At 34.7% G+C, this 13,147-nt stretch overlaps 1 protein-coding gene across 6 annotated transcripts in view; it reads right to left on the bottom strand.

Annotated features, from left to right (window-relative positions):
* Window positions 1-13,147, bottom strand: part of NOL4 (nucleolar protein 4) — a 361,044-nt gene that overhangs the window by 344,751 nt on the left and 3,146 nt on the right. The window lies entirely within an intron of this gene.

Genomic DNA, 13,147 nt, shown 5'->3' with positions numbered 1-13,147 from the left:
GTGATATACCACATTAAAAAAATTAGGAATAAAAATCACATGATCATCTCAATAGTTGCAGAAAAAGCATTTAACAAGATCTAACATCCATTTATGATAAAAACTATCAACAAAATGGATACAGAAGGAAAGTACTTCAACATAATAAAGGCCATATATGACAAACCCACAGCCAACATCATACTCAATGGGGAAAAACTGAAAGCCATCCCTCTGAGAACAGTAACAAGACAAGGTTGCCTACTCTCACTACTCCTGCTCAACATAGTAATGGAGGTTTTGGCCAGAGCAATTAGTCAAGAAAAAGGAATAAAAGGTATCCAAATTGGAAAGGAAGAAGTGAAACTATTGCTGTTTGCGGTCAACATGATTCTAAATATAGAAAACCCTAAAGAATCCCCCAGAAAACCATTAGAAATAATCAACAACCACAGCAAAGTTGCAGGGTACAAAATCAATTTACGAAAATCAGTTACATTTTTATACACTAAAAACAAACTAACATAAAGAGAACTCAAGAATACAATCCTGCTTACAACCACAGAAAAAGAATGAAATATCTAGGAGTAAATTTAACCAGGGGGCCAGCCCCACGGCTCACTGGTTAAGTTCACACCCTCCACCTCGGTGGCCCAGGGTTTTGCTGGTTCAGATCCTGGGTGCAGACATGGCACCACTTGTTAGGTCATGCTCAGATGGCATCCCAAATGACACAACTAGAAGGACCCACAACTAAAATATACAACTATATAGTGGGAGGATTTGGGGAGAAAAAGAAGAAAAATAGCAAAAATAATTTAACCAGGGAAGTGAAAGACATACACTGAAAACTATAAGGCATTATTAAAAGAAATCAAAGAAGCTACAAAGAAATGGAAAGATATTCCATGTACAAACACCCTGGTCCAAAACTGGGCAGAGGATATGAACAGACATTTTTCCAAAGAAGAGATATAGATGGCCAACAGGCCTATGAATAGATATTTAACATGACTAATTATTAGGGAAATGCAAATCAAAACTACAAGTAGATATCATCCTACATCTGTCAGAACGGCTACAATTAACAAGACAACAAATGTTGGAGAGGATGTGGAGGAAACTGAACCTTCATCCACTGCTGGTGCAAATACAAACCAGTGCAGCCACTATAGAAAACAGTATGGAGATTTCTCAAAAAATTAAAAATATAAATACCATACAGTCCAGCTATCCCACTAGTAGATATTTATCCAGAGAACTTAAAATCAACAATTCAAAGAGATTTAAGCACCCCTATGTTCATTGTGGCATTATTCACAATAGCAACCCAAGTGCCCATCAACTGATGAATGGATAAAGAAGATGTCATATATATACGTACAATGGAATACTACTCAGCCATAAAAAAACACAAAATCTTGGGGCCCACCCGGTGGTGCAGGAGTTAAGATCACAGGCTCCACTTCAGTGGCCCAGGGTTCACCAGTTCACATCCCAGGCTCAGACCTACACATCACCTATCAAGCCATGCTGTGGCAGGCATCCCATGTAAAAATAGAGGAAGATGGGCACGGATGTTAGCTCAGGGCTAATCTTCTGCAAAAAAATAAAAGATAAAATCGTCCCAACAACATGGATGGACCCTGAGGGTATGATGCTAAGTGAAATAAGCCAGACAAAGAAAGACAAACACTGTGTGATTTCACTCATATGTGGAAGATAAACAAACGGATAAAGAAAACAGATCATCAGAGAAGAAAGGCATTGGGGGTGGGCAAAAGGGGTAAAGAGACACATATATATGGTGACAGATAAAAATTAGACTATTGGTGGTGAGCACGATGCAGTCTATACATAAACTGATAAATAATAATGTACACTTGAAATTACACAATTTTATAAACCATTATGACCTCAGTAAAATAATCAGGAAAAAAACGTAAAAGAAAATACTATGTAGTAACATTGGGAAAATGTTGATGATAATTTTAAATGAAAAAGCACAATTCAAAATTATATTAAACTATTATTATAACTTTAAAGAGTATGCCAGGTACCATATTTTAGAAAATAATCAATTCAGAAGAAAGCAACCAGAATGTCAAGGAAAGTGGAAACCAAGAGAGAATGAGTGCCTGAAAGGGAGAATTCTAAGTGAGTCAGATTACAGTGGACCCTGTTTTGTTGCCTCCCTGGCATCCATTTTCCCCTCCCTTTCTCAATAGTTCTCCAATGTTTTTTTGGAGATCTCATGAGTGTATATAAATTGATTAGACATAGAGACTGTGAACTCAACCAGAACTCACAAGAGTTTATAATATAAAACCTAAAATTACTTAAATTATACTTAGAAACGTAACTTAAATATTCCCAACATTGGCAACAGTTCGAGCAGTGCGTTCTCTCTTTAGGCCAAGCCACGAAGGAACCCAAATAATCAAAAGGTGACCTGTTCAATGTGGATTTAAAGAGGATATAATAATACCAGGTGTTTTAAGTTATGCCATCATACGCATCTGGGTGGAAACATTTTTGTCCACAGTAGCAATACCTTCAGGAAACACTAAGTTCTTCTGTCATCACGACAGTATATTATTTTATCAGCACTGCTAATATGTGGATATTTAACTCATATTTCTACGGCTGACCAAACACCACTTCTTATAACATTCTTTCCATATTAACATATGAAGCTTAATTAAGTTCTTACACTTATTTTATCATTTTATGAAATATTTAAATCACAATTATAAAAGTAAATGAAACTAGCAAAAAAGGATGTGGGAAAAATACAACCAATAATATGCATACAACTCAATTTCATGTGCACAAAGTGCAAGCAACTGCAGGGTAGACTACTGTGAATGAGTCTGCCCACGCTCTGGGAATCAGTACGTTGTAGAGGGAAGAGAGAGTTTTGATTAATTCATTAGTCAGCGAGCTCTATTAAGAGCTCTTTTATTATATTTTCAAGCAAAATGCCATCTAGTTTTACAGCTTAGGAGCCATTCTGTCACTTTAAAGTGACTTTGAATATCACATATTGATTAACTGTGATTTTAAAGTTTAAACTCTATAGGGTTATCTTATTTCCCTTATTTGAAAATTCTAGGGGACATATTACTGTTATATGCTATATATCAACAACAGTGCCATGAAAATTATCTAAAGGGCACTTATAACACCTATTTTATCAAGTAGAGAGCATTTATAATGGAATGGACATATGAATTGTTTATATGAGGACAGAGCTGATTTAAGAAAAAGTTTTTTCTCATTATAGTAGATAAGCATGCTCCCTCTGCTATCTTATTAATTATGAATTTGTAGATAAATCCTCCTTTAGTAGATAGTTCAAGGTAAATGTCATCCTACCCTTGTTCAAATTAATGCTAAATCTAAATTAACATATTCCAAATTAGTGAGACCAAACAAATCGTCAAATCAATTGTTTTGTAATGGTAGCTTTTATAGAGAAAAATGAATTAAAACAAACATAGCAAAACTCCTTTCCTGACCTCAAGTAAACCCCAATGAGCATGTAAACAGAGACTACTAAGAAAACAATGACCTATATTCGAAATTCAAACAAACCCTTGATATTAGATTTGAAAATCTCTTCTAATTAGGTCAATTGGTTAGAGCATGGTGCTAATATGACCAAGCTAGACATTAGATCCTCATATGTGCCACTTAGCTTTGCCCCATGTCCCTAGATTAAACCTCTAAAGCCCTCTAGCCATCTGGTAACTGCAGTTAGGTCCCCCCATAAGTGTCCTCCCCCACACTCCATTACCCTGGCACCCCAGCAAAAAAAAAGAAAACCAGTTCAAAAACACTGGCCAATCTTAATTCAATGACTACTACCTTTATACATAACGATCAGACCCAAATATTCAAATAATATGTTCTGAAAACACATTAAACTTTAAAGAGGAAGAAAAATAACTAATAACAACAAAACACCAGCTCTCTGCCTGTAAGACAGGTTATTCCTTCTTATAAGCAAAATTCACCTTCCAATTTGCTGAACTTATATTCTGAATTTCCTTCTCACCCTTCCATTTTCAACAGCTCCAAACACTTGAAAGATCTGTAATTGTGAGAACCACCACAAATGAATACTTGATTAAAGTTAGGAAGAGTGGGACATAAGAGCGTATCGAATAAACCTCAAACAGAGAGAAAAGAAGAAAATCAAAATAAAGATTTTCCCTTCTCAACACAGAGAGGGGAAAATGATTTCCAGTTCCCACTTGTATATTAACAAAAGAAGAAGATCTACCTATTAATGTTATTTTCTATATTCTACTCCCAAATGTTAGGCAGGCCTTCTTAAAATACATAATGTTATGTTGAAATAATTATTTAAAAATAAAATTATAGAATGGTTATGTCTAATGAATGAGAATGAATGTTATTTCTGTTGTATTTGCTTCTGTGTGTTATTTTCAAAAATACTTAAACATACATTAATATAATCATGTGAATAATACTCTCTTTTGATATGTATACTCTTCTGTCTCCATGAAAAACCTTAAACAGTAAGCCATCTCATATTCTATCGAGGAGATAGATGGAATACAATGAAATAAAAAATGTTTAAAGATAAAAAGATTCAGAGAAAAATCAAATAGATATATGGGTATATATACATATATATATATATTACTAGCAATATGCATATTCCTAATGCAAGCCATCATTAACTATTTCAAATGATCTGTATATTTTACTAAATTATGTACCATCTCATCACAAACTATAAGAACGGCAACACATTAGGCATTACGTGGAAAGAATATTTAAATTATTCCCAGCTGAATCTTAAACCAGAAATAATCTTAGCCAAATATGCTTTTTAAAAGTTGACTTGTTTTAACTGCACAAATGCTTTTGGGAAATTTTACACCAAAGAACTATATGTTAGTTTTCTTTTGCTGTATAACTGCATTTGGGTGGTTTAAAACTTCACACACTTAGTATCTCACAATTTCTGTGGGTCAGAAGCCCAGCACATTTTAACTGGGTCGTCTGCGCATGTTCTCGTGAAGCTGAAATCAAGGTGTTGGCCAGCTGCAACCTCATTTGGAAGCGCAACTACGGAAATATCCACTTCCAAGCTTTGGTTGTGGGTAGAATTCATTCCCCTGCGGTTGTAGGATTTAGGACCCCATTGTTTTGCTAGCTGTTGGCAAAGCATGCTCTCAGCTTCAAGAGGTTGCTGTCATCTCTTAACCACATTGTCCCCTCCATCTCAGCGATAGAGAACCTCCCTCACACTGAATCCATCTCAGGCTGTGAAACTCTCTACTTCTTCTGCTAGGAGCCAGGAGGAAAAAATTCTCTGCTTTTAAAAGACTAGCATGATTAAGTCAGACCCATTTGAAAGAGCCGCCTTTGTTAAAGTCAACTGTCCCACATAACATAACTATGGGAGTGACAGCTCATCATATTCACAGGTTTCACCCACACTCAAAGGGGAGGGAATTAAACAAGTGTGAGAGTCATTTGGGAGTCATCTTAGAATCCTGCCTACCACAGTGTTCAAGAATTGAAGAATCATAGTGAAGACCCTTAGTGGCACAGAAAGGCATGTGGCTATAAAATCAAAGAAAAATGAGCAAGAAACAACTTGGAGTAAGATTAAGAATATTGCCTTAAAAAACAAACTCCATGTTTCAAAAAATATTTGAAACATTAACTTTACTGTGTAAAGGTCTGTGCTTGAATAAGTATTCTGTATAGAAATCTCCACTTGGGTTTTTAGGATTTCCTGGGAAGTCTTTGTAGCCGTGGATGTAGTAACAACTAAGAGGTCAACAATTATTTCTCCTCAGCTCCAAAAAGAAAAACACCTATTTATTATAAGCCGACATCCATATTCCTTTTAGGTGCCTTTAAATCTATTCTGTCTTAAGTTTCAGAGAATCCTATTTTTAACATTTTATTGGAATTAATAAAGTCGGAGATTTGTATAGCATGATTCAATTACACCGCAACATCAAGCTATTGAATTACATTGATTTACCGCTTGATAATTTGATTTTAATACCTGTATAATATTTATTTATAACTATAATATTTCAAACAATATATTGAGTCAAAGGAACTATTTAACTTTTATTCTTTACTCATCTGATTTATATTCTGCAACATAAACCACTATGATACATCAAGTCCCCACCTATATGACCTAAATCATGACATCTCTGCTCAAATACTTTTGATAGCTGCCATTCCCTACAGAATGAAGTCCAAACTTTTTAACATGGCATTCGAGGCTTCTCATAATTTGGCCCCAGCCTATTTTTCCAACTTCATCTTCCACTGCACCCTACACTTCAGCTGTTCTTGACTGCACACCACCTCCTGAACATGCCTTTGATGAAATAATCTCTTCCCTCATACCAACACCAAACGTGTCTAATTGTTTTATGAAGGTTATGGACTTGTATGGCTAAGATATAATTCTAATGTTGTGTCAGTTAAGTACAGGGCCAACCCCTGTAATAGCAGAGACGATATTTTAGCTGAAGTGTAAGGTCTTAACCACAATGTACTACTGTGAGGGAATACTGTACCATGGATTACAGTAATTGTCTGAGTTGGTAGATGCACACCCCAGGAAATGCATGAGATGACCTATTGAGGTGAAGAAGAAAATATTAAAACTTATATTTATATGTATTTTAATCTCAGCCCTGTATACTTACATTTTTAAATATGTTTTATAGTGTGTTAAGTGTTGATATAGTAGTATATCTATGTAATTTATAAAAATTACATATTGGGAGAATATCCAATTTTTTTAACAATTGCAGTGCATTATTTAAAAAGTCTGGAGAACAAAGCTAGACTTTGGAATCCAACTGAAATAGTTTCTCATCCCAACTCTAACACTTTGAAACTGTGTGACTTTAGAAAGTCACCTTAACTTAAACCACAATTTTCTCAAGTGTGTCATAAAAAGCATTAATACCATAGGACTATTAGGAACATTAAAGGGGACATTTTGCTTAAACGTATTAGCCAAATCCTTAACCTATAGTTAGAACTTGATAAATGTAAGGCATTATTATAACATTATTATTAATTGTGTTACATTCAGTACTTGCATTGCCTAAAGAAGAAGTATGCTCATTGAAGAGCTCTAGATGACAAACAAAGTCACCCATTTCTTAGCCTTAAGAAGTGTTCACCCTTGTGCAGTGTTGGTGGGACTATAAAATGTTGCAACTGCTCCTGAAAACAATGTGGAAGTTCCTCAAAAAATTAAAAATAGAACTACCATATGAGCCAGCAATCCCACTTGTGTGTGCATTGAAGGCAGAGCCTTGAAGGGATATTTGCACACCCATGTTCCTAACAGCACTATTCACAATAGGCAAGAGGTAGAAGCAACCATGTGTCCATTAACAGATGAAGGATAAACAAAACATGGTATCTACATACAATGGCTTATTATTCAGCCTTAAAAAGGAAGGAAATCCTGTCAAACTCTATAACATGGATGAATCTTGAGGATATTATGCTAACTGAAATAAGTCAGTGATAAAAAGACAAATACTGTATGATTCCACTTACATGAGGTCTCTAAAGTAGTCATATTCATAGAAACAGAATGTAGAGTGGTGGTTACCAGGGGCTGGAGGGAGAGGGGAAAAGTGGGAGTTGTTGTCTAATGGGTAGAGTGTCAGTTTTACAATATGAAAAAGTTGTGGAGATCTGTTGTACAACAATGTGTATATACTTATTACTATTGAACTGTAAACTTAAAATGGTTAACACGTTAAATTGTATTTTTTAACTTCAATTTAAATAAATAAATAAAATTTTTTTAAGTGTCCAAAATGGCTATGGAACTAGCTGTTGTGTGGTCGTAAATGAGAAGGTCTCACTATGTGGTATCAGGCTGGGAAGAAATTTTCTTTTATTTCATTAATACTGAGCACCAAAGATGCCTCACACATTATTCCAGGCATTGGAGATCAAATCCCTTTGTTCAAAACAGGTTTTAGGAGAATTACCAAATTACCAAGCAATGGGTATATTGTGGGTATGATAATGGTAAGAATATGATGAATTCAAGAGATATTAAGTTGGTAGAATCAACAGTATTCTGTTGAGTATTGACTATAAGGAGGGAGGAAAAGGGAGAAATCAAGAATGTGACACAGATTTTGGGCTTGGATAGGTGAGCAAACTGTATTGCCATCCATGGAGAAAAGAAATTTTTTAAAAAGGAGGTGTCAGCTTGAAGGACCTAGGATGGGGCAATGGATGAAAGAAAAAACCATTTTTGTACACGCTCAGTTTGAGGTGCTTGGGGATATCTTGGTGAAAACATCTGAAACCCCAAAATACAAAGCTGAACCTCAGAAGATATGCGTTAAGTCGCCAGAACATAGACACACCTGAAGCCATGGACATGAGTGCAATTACTCAATGAGAAAAGGAATTCAAAGCATATGTTCGTGAAATTATTTAATTTCAAGGATAAAAAGGTAAACAATTGATGAAATCTGGAAAAACAGGTGTGGGTTAGAATTTTACAGAGCAAATACAATATTTACAATGTTCTGGTGGAAAGACTAAAACAAAGGTGAACAAAGGCAAAGGACAAATATTTTCAGTTGCACGCAAACTTCAGAGAATAGAACACATGAACCTTTCTTTAGGAAAAAGAAAACGATGATCAGGAATTATAGCTCATCAAGTGAAGAATGAAATAAAAAAATTCAAAAGTAAAGAAGACCAGGGAAAAGAGTAGATGATAAGCACTTAAATATGACAAAGGAAAAACAATTGTGACAACCAAATTATGTACTATAACATAAATATAAAAAACCTTGACAATGAAAACAATTATAATATATGATATAATGAATAAATACCATAAAATATATAATTATATTATAATGAATGTACTATAATATAAACAGATGTAACAAGGTGAGAAGAAGTGAAATCTACCATTGAGAAAGTCAATAATATGTACAAAATTGAAATCTGTAGTTGAAAAAATAAATGTAATTCAATCTCCTAACGTTCTTCTTAATCTTTTCTATTAACTTCAAGAATAAATACCTCTAAGCAGAAGCACTTATCTATTAGCAATTTTTTGAATTTATGTATTTCTTTTTCTTTTGTTACATTTTGGTAAAATTATATTTTATTCTTCTTACTTAAATTAGCATCTTATTATCATTCCAGTTTTGGAAAATTCTTTCTGCCTGTCCATATCAATCATTGTATCAATCAATCATTACATCTAATCTTCTTTTGTATATATGTTTAGAGAGACATCGATAATGATGCTGATAATTACCTAATGGTGGTTAGATCTGGGTGGAGATTTAGCATGACTTTTTAATATTTTTCTTTCATTTTCACTTAGATTTTTTAAATAAAGAGAATACATCACTTTTACAAAAACAAAGTCATTTTATTTTCTTAAAATGGAGTATGTTGGATAAATAGCTGAATAATACACCATATGTATATGTAGCTTGTATTTTAACTCATTGTTGCAGTGTGATTCTGAGTTCATAACATACAGCTCACTATAATTGCATCATGGTGCTCTTGCTTAGAACAGCTTCTTTCTTTGAGCATTTACTATGTGCCAGGCATATGCTACATATGCTTATGAATTATGGTTATTATTAATTCTTATCCAAAACTAGTTAGGCAAGTATTATTACTGACATTTACAAAGAGGAAACTGCATCTTTAGTTAAGAAACTTTCCCTAACTCCCAGTTCCAGTAAGTGTCAAATCTAAGATTTAAATCTTGCACTGTGCCATGTTTCCTGGCATCTATGCTATCCATGAAGTTTATTTTATCCTGTTATCCCAGAATTATGAAAATGGATGTAACCTAAAACATACTAGATTCTCTTTCATCCTTCCCAGTTAGATATAAAAAGTCTTAGCACATACAACAGCTATTAGGGCAAGGTCTTATCTTGACATGGGATCGAAACACTTGGAAGTTCTGCTGCCATAGCTATCTTTTGCTTCATCTCTCCTCTCTCCTATGCAGAAAGTCTAGAGTGTCAAATCTTGAGAAGTAGAATCTCAGCTGGCTCAGGTTTACAGAGGGAGGATACGTGGGTGCTGAATCTTGCCCCTCACCCCCAATGTGGTTACTAATAAGACAGGGAAGAACAAGCGGAAAAGTTACGAGTTGGTATATTAGGAAATAAGTGTGGGACAGTCTTCACGGTTCCTCCTCAAATTCAGGGGAGTTATCTACATAAGCCTCTTGCCTCATGCCCGACTGACCTCGTAAAGGTACCCATGCTTCCCTGAGAGCCGTACATGGGCACTGCGCTAGGGACTTGCCATAGATGATTTATTCCTGAAAACCACTCACAAGGAACCCCTAAAGTCAATTAATAAGGCACGTTGCCTAGATCCATACTTGGGATCTATTTGACCCCAAAGACCTATGCTATAGAGTCTCCCAAAATACTTGAATGAAGAGAAAAACACATTGGTTATGGACAGCAATGCCCAGTGCAGAAGTATAGAAGGTAAACAAAAATTTGCTTATATCTCAGTGACTACTATTATAATTTGTCTCTGTGTCAGAGATACAGAATATCATAACATACAGTTGGCATTTTCCTCAGCTTTGTTTTCTGGAATTTCTGTAGCAAATTCCAGATCAAGGCCTAATATATGTGATGTGTGCCTTAGGCATGAAGTTAGACCAGGCAGAAATGTATACACACTCCTTATGAGGCATTATTTCCTTCACTCTGATGTGGCATAAAGAATTTATAACTAAAATCATAGTCAGAGAACTAAAAAAACAGTAACTATTTGTGAGCCAGTCTATGAATATTCATTCTAATCACTGTACAGTAATCAATGAGTAGTATACACAGCAGGAACAATGTGGAATCTGAGCCTACAGATTGCAGAAATGAATAAATCATTTTTTAAATGACATAACTATAGATAATGTATTTTTCCTTCTTGATGAAAATTTATTTCATGCTACCTAGTGGAATAAATATAAGGAAAAAAATACACCAAAGGCAAAAATTAGACCTCAGTGTCTGTTCCTACAAATACAGATCAAGAAAAGCATTACTCACATTATTCAATTACACAGTTGAGATAGTCATTACCTCGTTTGCTTAAGACTGAAAGACGAACAAAAATGTGACTTTACCAAATTTCCAGATATTTTACACAATACAGCGGGCTTTCTAAAAATACACAATAATGCTTTAATCATATTATTAATGGAAAGGTTTAATGAGTTTTCTGGTTATTTTCTAAGTTTACCTTTCATAATATCAAGTGGTATAATGGGTTTGGGTAGGTAAAATCGTAAGGGTGATATTTCAACTAACTGATGCCAGGAAACAAAAATGTCAATCAGGATCAAAAGCTTCTAGAAACAAACTAAACTAGAACTCTCAAAGACATAAAATAGAGTAACCATATTAATGCTAATTTCAAATGATCACTGATTAAACATATGTGGTTAATGTCAGACATTTGCTGTGTCTTTTTCAGAACTGTTTTAAATTATTCATGATTTCTTTCTTCTAAATTCCTGACACCTTCAATGAAAGAACATATAAAAATAATCGCGGTAGCAGAAACAAACTTAGATGTGATTCTCAACAAACTGTATATGTGTGTACATATACACGCGTGCAGGTCCCACTCTAGACCTAACATGGCTGAGGTGCAGGACGTTGTTGCTTAGTGAGCAAAGAGTATCTCCACGGCCACAGAGTAATCTAAACAGTGACAGATATGTCCCCTCAGCTTTAGGCATGGCCAGGACAAATATTAAAAGGCATGTTTATCTTTTCCAGTATTTTACATTTTTATTTTAAGTCAGTTGTCACTTGCTTGATTTTATCATCAGTTAAGTGTAGGCTTTAGGGGAAAGCGTATTTGCAAAGCTACATCTATTCTTTTAGGAAAATAAGAGGGAGAACCACGCTTCTTTCAGACTAAAAATCCTGTTTCAATTAAGTCTATGTGTTCTAGTACGACCTCCCAGTTGCTATCAGTCTCCCTTTCTTTCACTAAACACAAGTAGTTAATTAGCCCCAGCCTGTCCTCTCCCCTTCCCTCTTTCCCTTTTCGCAGTGTAATGATGTCTAATTATCAGCAGCAGTGGGTTAATGCAACATCAGGCGCAAATCTCTCTCACTGACAGCACAGCCAGCCACAAACAAACCTCAAATAGCTAGAATGATTGTTAGTCTATTTGAAAATGCCAAATTCATTACTTTATTTCAACCAATATATGCCTTTAAAGCAAAAAAGAAAATGTGTTTCTTTGTCTTTCGGGTGATTGTACTCTTGCTATTTTACAGAAAAATCCACATATTTTAAAGGAAGAGATCATTTGAGATGTGGGGAAACACATGATAAGAGATCTTTTATTTATTTTTTAACTCATTGAAATGATGATTGGCTGTCTCTCAGAGAAGGAGGAGCCTATAATTCTAAGTCAGGAGCAGCATAAAAATTTCATAAAGAGCAATAGAAGAGCTCATGAATTAAAAACCTCTTCAACATTTCAAAACAGGCTTGAATGAAGAGCGGGGCTCTTAAATACTACGTGGAAACCATTATCTAAGGATATCACCTGATGGATTACATTTTCTCTCATAAATATATGGAATCTTTCCGGAAAAGAGAAACGTGTTACTTTATTATTAACCCGGGAGTTGTTATTCTAGATTAGATGTTTCAGCAGTAATTCTTTCACAATTTTGCATTAATTTTTGAATGGAAATACAGGTATCTGAACATGTGGATGCTGGTTTGAATTACTGGCATCCATGTTTATCTTAGTGCCTCTCTAACTATTACAGAGTTTATGTTATTTAGAATTTTTAATCGTGTTAAAAGGGCACATCTGCTTATACATATAGCGGCTGAAACCAAATCCACGCAGGTATAAACTCATTGTACCAATACACAAGTGAAGCTATCTGACAAGTAACAGAGGGACATAAGTTTAACATAAAAGGAACAAAAAAACTTCCCAGGTAGCAATTTTTTAACATATACAATATTATTAAATATTTAGGTAAATATATCTTAAATGATTATTTTATTCATTCAATTAGCCCAGTACTGCCCAAAGGAAAATACATTCTCATGTTTTGAATTCTAA

This window comes from Equus asinus, chromosome 7 (assembly GCF_041296235.1).
Source record: "Equus asinus isolate D_3611 breed Donkey chromosome 7, EquAss-T2T_v2, whole genome shotgun sequence".
In the NCBI taxonomy this organism is placed as follows: Eukaryota; Metazoa; Chordata; class Mammalia; order Perissodactyla; family Equidae; genus Equus; species Equus asinus.
The sequence above is the reverse complement of the archived record's forward strand: the minus strand, read 5'-3'. Positions and strand labels throughout refer to the sequence as shown.